This window comes from Urocitellus parryii, chromosome 6, assembly GCF_045843805.1.
Source record: "Urocitellus parryii isolate mUroPar1 chromosome 6, mUroPar1.hap1, whole genome shotgun sequence".
NCBI lineage: Eukaryota > Metazoa > Chordata > Mammalia > Rodentia > Sciuridae > Urocitellus > Urocitellus parryii.
In genome coordinates this window covers 54,517,790-54,532,656 of record NC_135536.1, presented here as the reverse complement: position 1 = coordinate 54,532,656, position 14,867 = coordinate 54,517,790, and the positions used below count along the sequence as shown (strand labels likewise).

At 34.8% G+C, this 14,867-nt stretch overlaps 1 pseudogene; it reads left to right on the top strand.

The window, feature by feature from the left end:
• Positions 1-1,922: 1,922 nt before the first annotated feature.
• Positions 1,923-2,492, top strand: LOC113188206 (large ribosomal subunit protein eL19 pseudogene; annotated as a pseudogene).
• Positions 2,493-14,867: the final 12,375 nt, after the last annotated feature.

Sequence of the window (14,867 nt, the reverse complement as noted above, 5' to 3'; positions counted from 1 at the left end):
CTTAGCATAAATCTATCCATTTGCTGGCAAAAGTCACACTAGTTCTTTATTGAGGATGTGGGTAGACCTTTATACCTAGAAAGGTATTTGAGGGCAGAATTTCTCATCAATTACTACTATCCTAAGTATTTGCAGAAACATTAGCTATTTGATTGTGTCCTGACTTTTTTGAGACCATAAGAAAAGCAAAGATACTATGAATAAATACACTTAGAAATTTCTATCAATTTTAAGATGAAGTGGGGTTAAGGTCATAGTGAATACTATTTCTGTAGTTGCTTTTATGGTGAGAACTTACACATACACAAAACTTAATTGGTCTTTATTTTAAAATATAGATTAGTCAGGTGATTTATATTTTTTTGTTTCATAGCTACCTCCCTATTAGTTATGCATTTAAATAAACTCCTCAAAGTTGAAAAGGTAGTGTTTTGTTATTGTTGTTGTTTACTATTTCAATAGTACCTCTTTAAAAAAATCCACCTTAATCTATGATAAGAATATTAAAGGGAATAATTTGTTGAAGAAAATCAAAATGACGAGCTGAGAGAAAAAAATGTAGATATTTGGTTCAGTTAGAAGTTGAAAATTTGCCATAAGTTGTAACAAAACACATTAGGAATAAGATCATTTTGCTGCACAGCCTTCCTGAGTCTGCTTCAAAGCAAAGTGTAACACAACACCAACTTAATTCTATTCAGATCCGAGGGTATAAGAAGGTACTTAGTGATGTATACCTTCTTTAATTCAACATGAAGTTTAAGTAACTGAGAAGTCAAAAAAGCAGTGAGGAGCAGTGAAGTGGAGGATTTTCAAGTTTTATAAAAATACACATTCAAAAGTAGCTGTTTAGAGAATGACTAGCAATGCAATGTGTGATAATTCCTTGCAACTATAAACTTAGATACAATGGTTTCAAATAAGCAAGTAATAAATCTGCCTCATGTATTTATTTTTATTTTTTTTAGGTTATTTTGTCACATTAAAGTTCCTTTCTCTAAGTTTAACAGAAGAATTTAACATTGTAATCTTATTTATTCTGAAGTGAAGAGACAACTATATTTACTATAAAGGACAAGAAAACTAGTTTTAAAACTTACCAGAAAAATTTAACTCGCATTACAGACTAATCTCAGTACAAAATTGATGTAAATCAGTAATTTAATTAAAAGATGTTCTCATTTATCTGTGGATAATGTATTTTTCATTTTCAAAATAAATACTTAAATTATCAAACCATAAGTTAGATCCCTATATAATGGGAAAAGGAATACCAAGTTTGAAAATTTTTTAAAAAATATTTTTCTTAGTTGTAGTTGGACACAATATCTTTATTTTTATTTGTTTTTATTTTTATATGGTGCTGAGGAGAGAACACAGTGCCTTGTATGTGCTAGGCAAGCGCTCTACTGCTGAGCCACAGCCTCAGCTCCTGAAAATTATTTTTGTGTAGCACTCACAAGTGAAGTCATTGCACATTTCATAAGACCACAATGTAAATACTACTGTAACTTCTAATTGCACAGATTTTTTTACTGTAGAGATGAAATCATACATGACATATTATTTTAATCTGGCATCTTTTACTTCAAACTGTGAGACTCATATTTTCCAGTAACTAAATACTTTATTCACATTTTATCAAGTTAAGTGTTTAATATTATTATCAAAAGTTTATTTTATTACAGGATTCTGTGTTTGTGACTACTGTCTCAAATAGGGAATCGGGGTCTCAAAAGCTCTGTTGAAATACTTGCAAGTAGATGACTACAACACACATGGAGAGTAATTGCAATGAACAATCATTATCCTAAGAAATAGTGTAGAGTGAGCAGTGAAAAAGTTTGGGGAAGAAGAGCTTTGCATCACATTTTGTTTATAATGAGGCAGGAGTTCTTTCTTTCACTGCCATAGCCCCAGCCATGAGTATGCCCAGACTTCTGAAGAGGCTGGCCTCCAGTGTCCTGTGCTGTGGCCAAAAGAAGGTTTACTTAGAACCCAATGAGATCAACGAAATCGCCAATTCCATTTCTCATCATCAGATCCAGAAACTGATCAAAGATGGACTGATCATCCTCAGATAGTGACTGTCCATTGCCGGGCTCCATGCAGGAAAACTATCTTGGCTCACAGGAAGGGCAGGCATAGGGGCACAGGTCAGAGAAAGGATACAGCTAATGCTCCAATGTCCTAGAAGTTAATGTGGATGAGGAGGATGCAAATTCTGCAGAGGCTGCTGAGAAGATTGTGTGAATCTAAGAAGACCCATGCATGTACCACAGCCTCTACCTGAAGGTAAAGGGGAATGTGTTCAAGAATAGCAAATCCTCTTGGAACACATCCACAGATGAAGGCAGATGAGGCCTGCAAGAAGCTCCTGAGTTCTGGTATCTAAGACCAAGAAGGCATGCAAGCACCCTGAGGAGCACCTCCAGGCCAAGAAGGAGAAGATTATCAAGTCTCTGTCCCAGGATTAAGAGACCAAAAAATAAAGCTCCCCTCTTGTGTTGGTACATAGTAGCCTCAGTGATTACATAGATCAGTCCTTGAAATAAAAACAAGCTTTATCTTATTTTTTTCTTTTTCTTTTTCTTTTTTTTTAATTTTTTTCTTTATATATGACAGTGGAATGCATTACAATTCTTATTACACAAGTCGAGCACAATTTTTCATATCTCTGATTGTATACATAGTATATTCACACCAATTCATGTCTTCATACCTGTACTTTGGATAATATTGAACATCACATTCCACCATCATTTCTAATCCCACGCCCCCTCCCTTCCCCTCCAACCCCTCTGCCCTATCTAGAGTTCGTCTATTCCTCCCATGTTCCCACTCCCTATCCCAGTATGAATTAGCCTCCTTATATCAAGGAAAACATTCATCATTTGTTTTTTTGGGAATGGATAACTTCACTTAGCATTATCTTCTCTAACTAGATCCATTTACCTGCAAATGCCATAATTTTATTCTCTTTTATTGCTGAGTAATATTCCATTGTGTAGATATGCCACATCTATTTTATCCATTCATCTGTTGAAGGAAATCTAGGGTGGTTCCACAGTTTAGCTATTGTGAATTGTGCCAATACAAACATTGATGTGGCTGTGTCCCTGTAGTATGCTGTTTTTAAGTTCTTTGGGTGTAGATCGAGTAGAGGGATAGCTCGGTCAAATGGTGGTTTCATTCCCAGTTTTCCAAGAAATTTCACTACTGCTTTCCATATTGGCTGTACCAATTTGCAGTTCCACCAGTAGTGTATGAATGGACCTTTTTCCCCACAACCTCAACAACATTCATTGTTGTTTGTATGCATAATAGCTCCTGTCCTGACTGGCATGAGATGAAATCTTAGATGGTTTTGATTTGCATTTCTCTAATTTCTAGTGATGATGAACATTTTTTCATGTATTTGTTGATTGATTTTACATCATCTCTGAGAAGTGTCTCTTCAGGTCCTTGGCCCATTTATTGATTGGGTTATTTTTTTTGGGGGGGGTGCTTAGATTTTTGAGTTTTTTATATACCCTAGAGATTAGTGCTCTATCTGATGTGTGAGGGGTAAAGACTTGCTCCCAAGATGTAGGCTCTCTATTCACCTCACAGATTGCTTCTTTTGCTGAAAAGAAACTTTTTAGGTTGAGTCCATCCCATTTACTGATTCTTGATTTTAATTCTTGCACCACAGGAGTCTTATTAAGGAAGTTGGGGCCTAATCCCAAGTGATGAAGATTAGGGCCTACTTTTTCTTCTATTAGATGCATGCAGAGTCTCTTGTTGTACTTCTAAGTCCTTGATCCATTTTTGTGGGAGGCCGTCATGTTACATGACCAGCATTTTCCTTCTCTGATCCGTAGAGGCTCTGTTGGTCACTTTCAAGTGATCTGGCCACATCAAAGTGGCCCTAGATGACTGCCCCTATCTTGGAAGTCACAAAATGTTGCAAAATGTGTCTTCACGCATCGGCGTGCATGCCTTCTTGCAGCCCCATGGGTCAAACTACGCTCACCTGTTCCTTTGTGATATTACCCTCTTGCCCTTTTGGGGATAGAATTTTCCATGGAAATGCCCTTTGTGTGTCCCCTTCTCTTGCTCTGCCTTTCGGTGTGGCCTTCCTAGATGTCAGTCAACCTACTGACAGCAGACATCATGAAGCTAGACTCAGCCCCTTGAAACGTGACCCCTTGCCACATTTAAATGGCTTCTCCTCAATAAAAGGAGTCAGCACACGCTTGTTCTCTCTCTCTCTTTTTGCAGGCCCTTAAGGTCAGAGGAGCCCTCAGAGAATCCCCAAAGAAAAAGGTATCTTTGTCTCTTGTGTGGTTATTTCGCATGGCCCAGTTCTCCTGGAGTGACCCTGAGTGATTTTGTCACCAGGAATGTAACACATTTTGAGTTGATTTTTGTGCATGGTGAGAGATGCGGGTTTAATCTCATTTTGTTGCATATGGATTTTCATTTTTCCCAGCACCATTTGTTGAAGAGGCTATCTTTTCTCCAATGCATGTAGTTGACAATTTTGTCTAATATAAGTAGTTTTGTGTGTTTGTCTTTGTGTCCTCTATTCTGTACTATTGGTCTACCAGTCTGTTTTGGTGCCAATACCATGCTGTTTTTGTCACTGTTGCTTTGTATTATAGTTTAAGTTCTGATATAGTGATGCCACCTGCTTCACCCTTCCTGCTAAGGATTGCTTTAGCTATTCTGGGTCTCTTATTTTTCCAGATGAAAATGTTCATCAAACAAACATTGAGTTTATCTTTCTGAGGTTTTGTCACTGATATACAGAAATGCCTTTGATTTATGAGTGTTGATTTTATAACCTGCTACTTTTCTGAATTCATTTACTAGTTCTAGAAGTTTTCTGGTGGGACTTTTAGGGTATTTCAGGTATAGAATCATATCATCAGCAAATAGTGCCAATTTAAGTTCTTCTTTTCCTCTGTGCATCCCTTTAATTTCTTTTGTCTGTTTAATTGCCCTGACCAGTGTTTCAAGAACTATATTAAATAGAAGTGGTGAAAGTGGACATCCCTGACTTGTTCCAGTTTTTAGAGGGAATGCCTTCCATTTTTCCCCATTTAGAATAATGTTGGCCTGGGGCTTAGCATAGATAGCCTTTATGATGTTGAGATATGTTCTTGTTATCCCTAGTTTTTCTAGTTTTTTGTTTTTAACATAAAGCAGTGCTATATTTTGTCAAATGCTTTTTCTGCATCTATTGAGATGATCATATGATTCTTATCTTTAAGTCTATTGATGTGGTGAATTACATTTATTGATTCATCCCTGGATGAATCCCACTTAATCATGGTGTATAATCTTTTTGATGTGTTTTTGTGTTTGATTTGCTAGCATTTTATTGACAATTATTGCAGTTGTGTTTATTATAGATATTGGTTGGAAGTTTATTATAGATATTGGTTGGAAGTTTTCTCTTTTTGATGTGTCTTTGCCTGGTTATGGAATCAGAGTGATATTGGCCTCATAGAATGAGTTTGGAAGTGCTGCAGCTTTTTCTATTTCATGAAATAAATTGGAGAGTGTTGGTATTAGTTCTTCTTTAAAGGTGTTGTAGAACTCACTGTGTATCCTTCTGGTCATGGGCTTTTCTTGGTTAGTAGACTTTTGATGGCGTCTGCTATCTCATCACTTAAAATTGATCTATTAAAATTGTGAATATAATCCTGATTCAATTTGGGCAAACTATATGACTCATCAAATTTTTTGATGCCTTCGATATTTTCTATTTTATTGGAGTATAGGTTTTTAAAATAATTTCTCATTATCTTTTGTATTTCTGTAGTGTCTGTTGTGATATTTCCTTTTTCATCACATTTATTAGTGATTTGAGTTTTCTCTCTCCTTCTCTTCATTAGCGTGGCTAAGAGTTTGTCAATTTTATTTATTTTTTCAAAGAACCAACTTTTTGTTCTGTCAATTTCTGCAATTGTTTCTTTTGTTTCAGTTTCATTGATTTCAGCTCTGATTTTAATTATTTCCAGTCTTCTGATGCTTTTGGTGTTGATCTGTTCTTTTTCTAGGGCTTTGAGATGTAGTGTTAAGTCATTGATTTGTTGACCTTTTCTTCTTTTAAGGAATGAACTCCATGCAACTTAGAACTGCTTTCATAGTGTCCCAGAGATTTCAATATATTGTATCTCTGTTCTCGTTCACCTCTAAAAACTTTTTAATCTCCCCCTTGATATCTTCTGTAACCCATTGTTCACTCAGTAGCATATTATTTAGTCTCCAAGTGTTGAAGTGGATTTTATTACTTATTTTATCATTCATTTCTAACTTTATTTCATTATGATCTGTTAGAATGCAGGGTAGTATCTCTACTTTTTTATATTTTTTAAGAGTTGCTTTGTGACATAGTATATGGTCTATTTTAGAGAAGGATTCATGTGCTGCTGAGAAGAACATATATTCTCTCATTGAAAGTCGGAATATTCTATATATGTCAGTTAAGTCTAAGTCATTGAATGTATTATTGAGTTTCATAGTTTCTTTGTTCAACTTTTGTTTGAAAGATCTATCTAGTGATGAAAGAGGTGTGTTAAAGTCATCCAAAATTATTGTGTTGGGGTCTATTTGACTCTTGAACTTGAGAAGAGCTTGTTTGATTAACATAGCTGCTCCGTTGTTTGGGGAATATTTATATATTTATAATTATTAAGTCTTGGTGTATGGGTCCCTTGAGCAGTATGTATTGTCCTTCTTTATCCTTTTTGATTGACTTTAGTTTGAAGTTTACCTTATTTGAAATGAAGATGGAAACTCCCGTTTGCTTCCACAGTTCATGTGAGTGGTGTGATTTTTCCCAACCCTTTGCCTTCAGTCTGTGAATGTCTTTATTTTAATGACATGATTCTCTCAGAGGCAGCATATTTTTGGGTCTATTTTTTTAATCCAATCTTCTAGTCTATGTCTTTTCTTTTGATTGGTGAGTTTAGGCCATTAACATTCTGGGTTATTATTGAGACATGATTTGTATTCCCAGCAATTTTTTGTTTATTTTTGTTATTTAATGTGACTTGGTTTCTCTTCTGGTTAGATTTTCCTTTAGTGTAATCCATCCCTCTGCTAATTTTCATTATTATTTTTCATTTCCTCTCTTTGGAATATTTTCCTGAGGATGTTCTGTAGTTCAGGCCTTGTAGTTGTAAGTTCTCTTAACTTTTGTTTTTCATGGAAAGTTTTTATTTTATCATCAAATCTAAAGCTTAGCTTTACTGGGTATAAGATTCTTGGTTGGCATCCATTTTCTTTCAGAGCTTGGTATATGCTGTTACATGATCTCCTGGTTTTGAGGGTCTGGGTTGAAAAATCTGCTGAGATTCAAATTGGTCTACCCCTGTAAGAGATCTGACTCCTCTCCCTTGTGGCTTTTAAGATTCTATCCTTATTCTGTATGCTAGGCATTTTCATTATAATGTGCCTTGGTGTAGATCTGTTGTAATTTTGCATATTTGGTGTCTTATATATACATATCTGTTGAAGAAATTATATATATTTATATATATATATATTTGTATTTGTATATGTGTATATATTTATAGATAGATAGATAGATAGATAGATGATAGATAGATAGATAGATATATAGATAGATAGATAGAGATATATACAGGCAATGGAAACCTGAGAGAGTTATGGCTCTATAGGCAACTGGCCAGGTTTAAGCATGTTTCTTAGATTAATTTAAAGCCATTTAGCCAGTTTAAGCAACCACTCTACTTAGAATTAAGTCACTGAGAAATGATGCAGCAATATCCAATTTATGCACTTTAATTAGAATGATGCCAGATTTTAGATTTTATGATAATATAGTTAGATGTATAAAATGCTCAAAGTAAAACGTTTTTCCCTGTTTGAAGTCTTTTTTTTTAATTCTTTCTACAATCTTTACACTAGAGATGAGGTAGGAAAGAATCAACACTAAGTAATTTTGTTTTATAGTCTGTTAAAATGCTGCTGTACTTATACATCATGCATGTCATTGAAAATGTAAGTAGTTGTGTCACCCATACCTATGATAATGTGTTTATGCATTTCTAAATAAATTGTAAGAATTATAAGAATATAAGATTACAAAATCTGAATGTTGGGCATCTGTGTTCTAGATTCTCTCCTGATTCATTGTGTGTGTGTGTTTTTTTTGTGTGTGTCTGTGTATAGCTATGGAAAGATAAACACACACATAGTGTCTAGAAGTTATGATTATTCTTTTAAAAAATTTTACCTTAAAATAGAATATATTTAAAAAGCATAAATGATAAGGAATCCTCTGACACTACCATTATTTTTTAATGTTTTATTAAAGGAATTTTTATTTCTTAGAATTTAATGTATGATTTTTAAAACCTCAACAAGAGTGTGGGTCCTCAGAGATAAATTTAACTGTCACAAATGCCTATACTTTGTGACTTCATTAAATAAGATTTACAAAATTAAGTGATGATTTGTTTTCCTAACAGTAGATTTCTCTTATTTACAGTTTTATTTCTGATAATTGCGGTATCCATGGTTGACCTCAGTTTGAATGTATTAAACAGAAAATCTCAGAAACAGACTGTGCATATATTTTAGATTGAGCTCACTTCTGATTAGCATGACTTCTTTCACTCTGTCCAACTGCAGACGTGAATCATCACTTTGTTCTGTGTATTCATGCTGCATATGCTATCATCCCATTAGTCATTTAAAATTAGTCTCAGTTACACAATAGTTGTGTTTAACTAGCCCTTGTAATGTTGCTAAGGTGAAAATACAGTTGTTCTTTCAATTTATATACGCCAAAAACAAAGAATGAATTCAGTTCAATAAGACATTTTGAGGGAGACTACATTCACATAAACTTCATTACAATTTTATTGTAGTTATTCCATTAAATTACTAGTTATTTTTGCTAATGTATTGCTGTGTCTAATTTACAATTTAAATTTTACCACCAGTGTATAGGTATTGGAAAAAAGGTAAGACTGTACATATATGGATCAATACTATGTGTGCAGTCCAGCATCTGCTATGGAGACTTGAACATATCCTCCATGGTTGAGGAGATCGTTGTGGTAGAAAACCTGAATTTTGAATGATTTAAACAGCAGGTGGATTGCTTCTATTTTGTAGACATTTTATTTTCTGATTATTTGTAGCTGGACACTTATTCCCGGAGTTGGCTTTATTTCAAGTAATTTTCTCTATCGTTTATTTATCTCTCTCCCTTGAGACATTTCCTTAATGGAGATTTGAGAAGTCGATAAGAAAACTGCAGAGGTTATGGAATTTAATAGTCAATCATCTGATGGACCTTGATCATTATGACCTTCTCACCCCAATATTCTTCTCAAAAGGAGACAATCTGTGGTGCTTATCTTCTCTCTAGAGACACTCAGGAATTTATCTGATCCACTTTTTCTCACCTGCACTGTATTGCTTTGATCTAAGCTCAATGTTGTGTGAAATGATTTTTCCTTTAGAAATACTAGGCTGTTCAACTATTTGTCCCGTTTGCTTGCTAAATAAATCAGATGACTTAGAATCTTCTGGTTTTTACCTTGCCATGCTCCATTACTACATATTAAAAATTATATATTGGGTAATAATTTGTAGTGTATTTAAAAATGCTATTGGAGATTTCACTTCACATACTATCAAGTAAATACAACTGTGCATTCATACACACAGTTCAATTTGGTCAACTATCAAAGAATCATATTTATTTTATTTATTTTCTTTTTTTATTGGTTGTTCAAAACATTACATAGTTCTTGATATATCATATTTCACACTTTGATTCAAGTGGGTTATGAATTCCCATTTTTACCCTGTATACAGATTGCAGAATCACATCAGTTACACATCCACGTTTTTACATACTGCCTTACTAGTGTCCGTTGTATTCTGCTGCCTTTCCTATCCTCTACTCTCCCCCCCTCCCCTCCCCTCCCCTCCCCTCCCCTCTTCTCTCTCTACCCCCTCTACTGTAATTCATTTCTCCCCCTTGTGTTTATTTTTCCCTTTCCCCTCACTTCCTCTTGTATGTAATTTTGTATAACCCTGAGGGTCTCCTTCCATTTCCATGCAATTTCCCTTCTCTCTCCCTTTCCCTCCCACCTCTCATCCCTGTTTAATGTTAGTCATCTTCTCATGCTCTTCTTCCCTACTCTGTTCTTAGTTACTCTCCTTATATCAAAGAAGACATTTGGCATTTGTTTTTTAGGGATTGGCTAGCTTCACTTAGCATAATCTGCTCTAATGCCATCCATTTCCCTCCAAATTCTATGATTTTGTCATTTTTTAATGCAGAGTAATACTCCATTGTGTATAAATGCCACATTTTTTTTTTTATCCATTCGTCTATTGAAGGGCATCTAGGTTGCTTCCACAGTCTTGCTATTGTGAATTGTGCTGCTATGAACATCAATGTAGCAGTGTCCCTGTAGCATGCTCTTTTTAGGTCTTTAGGGAATAGACCCAGAAGGGGAATAGCTGGGTCAAATGGTGGTTCCATTCCCAGCTGGGTCAAATGGTGGTTCCATTTGTGCAGCCAATTTGGAAAGCAGTATGGAGATTTCTTGGAAAGCTGGGAATGGAACCATCATTTGACCCAGCTATTCCCCTTCTGGGTCTATTCCCTAAAGAATCATATTTAATTAACTATTTACTTTGCTGCTACCTAAGAATAATTTTTAGATTTATTTGAGTCCACAAATTGTTAAATATTCAGCAAATTTATTAGCAAGATAAAGGACGGTTTCTTATATATGAAATTCAAAAACTATTATATAATTTTTGGTAATTCTATGGGGTGACATAATCAATTCTCTGAAATTTCATAAAGGAGTGAACAGAGATCTTGCCTGAAAGTTTAAGTTGCATTTATGGGAAGACCCTGAGAAAATGTCACTTGTAGAAAATATACCAGAATATTTTATTTTCATGGTATTGTGTTAAAATTTCCAAGAATGTAGACTTTTTCGTCTGTCTTTTTTCACTTAGCAGAATGTTTTTGAGACACTATATTTATAGAAAAAGGCTTAAAGGAAACACTTTATTGTGACAGAGAATGTAGAAAATCATTTGGAAAATACCTAACATATACCCATTCATGATTAAAACAAACAAAAAAACCAAACAAACAACAACAATAAAAAAAACTGAATAAATTAGGAACATAGAGGTTTTGATAACAATCCTGCAGGTAGCATCATGGTTATTGTTGAAAGAATTAATAATTTTTCTGTACACTTGGAAAAGCCAAAGATGAATGGTACCCCAGGTTGTATGCAACATTATCCTGGAGGCTGAAACCTAGTAAAATAAATTATCAACCTACTAGTTATAAAACAAGAAGTGAACCTGTTTTTATTCATAGGTAACATGATGTATATGTAAAAAAGCTTTAAAAATTTCTACAAAAGGTACTATTAAAACAAGTAAGTAAAAAAAGGTAAAATAATATTCAGAATGGGTGAATACAATCTAATCGGTAAAGGAGACATCAACAATAGTGCAAGAAATTCATCTCATTATATACACAAAAAATTACTCCTAATGGGCCATAGACAAATTTGATAGTGATAAACATCAATGCTTTAGTAAGAAGATATAGGTGGGACCCAAGATGGTGGGCCAGAGGGAGACAGCATTATGTGACCTGGGACCCAAGTAGTGAGAATACTGTTTCTTTGTGAGCATTATTTGTGGCCCCGTACAGGAATCACAGCAATCTAAGACTCCAGGTCTCAGCATCCAGAGTATTCACCCACATAGTACTATGGGTGTCTGAGTAGGACCTTCAGCATCAGCACCTGTGCAGACTTTCAGCTGAGCAGAAATCATGGATGCCGCTCCCACACAGAACACCTAGCAGCTACCCAAGTGTAGAAAATCTGGTTGCCACTCCCATGTGGACCCCCATCTACCAATATGTGGCTCCCTGTCAACCCCACCTTGGTACTCTGCAGCAATGAAGCTAGTCCCCTATGCAAAGTAGCCTGCCTGCACCCATAACTTCACACAGGCTTTGAAGACAGCCATAACCACAAACTGCATGCCCCAGAGCTCTCTGAACACATCATCCACGTCCAATGCCATCACCCAGCTGTCCCCACCCAATACGACACCCATCTCTGAAAGCAGTTGCCTTCATTTTGGGTCACCTTTGCCACCATCTTTTGTAGGAGCAACTTCCAGTTTGGAAATCGGGCTGGCCTGGTGCCCAGTTTTTAACTACTCCCTCTCACCAGAAGCAGCTACCCCAGCACAGTGACACCCTGGAAACCTTCACCATCCTGAGGGTGAAGATACCATCTATCAACAGACAACCCTACCTATTGTTGGGGAAATGAGAGAAGGGAAGCAGGAAATATATTGATCTTCAATCAAAACAATTTTTGTTTCTTCCTTCAAGATTTTTTTTTCTTCTCCTTCCCTACTCTCCTGGCCTCACAATCCCAACATATGTGAAACCAAGTACTTTGCATGAATTAGGATTTTGAGGACTGGGATGTCTAAACAGTATATTTATAGTTGTGTTGTATATATTATTTCTTTGTACAATTTTTACTATTTTAACAATTTTATTTTTATTAATATGTATGTATGTTTGTTTTATGTATTCTACTGTCTTCCCACTTACTTGTCTAACCAAAATTACTTGCTCTCTGTTCTCCGACTACTAACCTTCTTCTTTAGAGTTCTCTTTCATACTTCCTAAGATATAATAACTCTATATTCTCACTTTCTACCTCCTCAGATTATCATCTTACACCTCATCATAATTTCTTTTTACAATATCAGAAACTGTAAATCCTTTTGCAAATCTACTGGTTATATTGTAGATAATAATCGAATACACCATTTTTCCCATTGTGATCAAAGTGTAAATATCTTAATAGCAACTATTAGATTTAAGCTTTAAATCATTTATATTGGGATCTGTTAATATTGTCCTTCCCCTCAAAAGAGAGATATTAGAAATCTACAGGGGCACTATAAGCCTATAGGATAAAAAATGGTAATGTCTCAGATCTAAAGTGCTAGAAGAGAAGACACACAAGCAACGTGAAAAGACAAGGGAGAAAGTGCCCCAAACAAAATCAAAATACCACATTATGAGAATCCATGGCCAGCACAGAAGAAGAAATGAAAGAAAAGGAGTTCAGGATGTGTACAATTAAAATGTTCTGTGAAACAAAGGATGATATAAGAGAGCAAATACAGGCAGCAAAACATCATTTTGACAAAGGGTGACAAAAACAAATACAGGAAACAAAAGATTACTTCAATAGGGAGATAGAGATTCTAAACAAAACAAAACAAAACAAAAATTGGAAATCCTTGAAATGAAAGAAAATAAATAAAATTTAAAGTTCAATTGAAAACTTTGCCAACAGATTCAACCAATTGGAAGGCAGGACCTCAGACAATGAAGACAAAATATATAATCTTGAAAAGAAAAGAATATAGATAACAAAGTGAAAAAGGTAAGAAACAATGAGCTTAACATTCAAGAAATATGAAATAGCATAGAAAGACCTAATTTAAGAGTTATTGGAATAGAGGAAGTCATAGAGTTCTAAAAAAAAAAAAAGATGGGAAGGGGAGATAGGAAGGGCACCAGAATAGAATAGACATTATGATTGCTGTATGTATATAGATGACTCTATGACCAGTGTAATTCTGCAATCTGTACAATCAGAAAAATTAGGAATTATACCCAAATGATTCAAATGTATGAATTGCCAAGATCATTGTAATGTCATGTGCAGCTATTATAAATAAATAAATAAATAAATAAATAAATAAATAAATTTTTAAAAAGTAATGAACAATCTATTCAATAAAATAATATCAGAAAATTTTCAAACATGAAGAATGAATTAGAAAACCAAATACAAGAAGATTACAAAATGCCAAATGTTCAAAATCACAAGAGACCCACACCAAGGCACATTATAATGAAAATGCCTAATATTCAGCAAAAGAAGAGAATTTTAAGAACCATGAGAGAAAGAATTCAGAAAACATATAGGGGGAAACCAATTAGGCTATGTGTAAATTTTTCAACCCAGACCCTGAAAGCTAGAAGATCCTGGAACAACATATATCAAGCTCTGAAAGAAAATGGATGCCAACCAATAATCTTATATCCAGCAAAATTAAGCTTTAGAATTGATGATAAAATAAAAACTGTCCATGAATAAACAAAAGTTAAAAGAACTTAGAAAACTTACACTACAGAACATCCTCCGCAAATATCCTATGAAGAAGAAATGAAAAACAACAATGAAAAGCAGCAGAGGGAAGTATTATGCCAAAGGAAAAACTAATCCAAAGAGAAACCAAGCCAAGTAAAATATCAAAAATTAACATCAATGGCTAAATACAAATCATATCTCAATAGTAGCCCAAGACTATTAATGACATAAACTCACCGATCAGAAGAAAGGCTAGGGCTGGGGCTGGGGCTCAACAGTAGCACACTTTCCAGGCATGTGTGAGGCACTGGGTTCAATTCTCACCACCACATATAAATAAATAAATAAAGGTCTACCAACAACTTAAAGAAAAAAAAAAAGACACATGTTACTAGAATAGATTTTTTTTTTTTAAAAGTAGACCCAACAATAGGCTGCCTCCAAGTGACTCATCTCATAGAAAAACACATCCACAGACTGAAGGTGAAAGGTTGGAGAAAAGCATACCAGACACATGGACTGCATAAGCAAGCAAGGGTTTCCATCCTCATATCAAATAAAGTACACTTCAAGCTAAAGTTAATCAAAAGGAATAAAGAAGGAAGGACATTTCATACTGATTAAGGAAACCACACACCAACAAGACACATC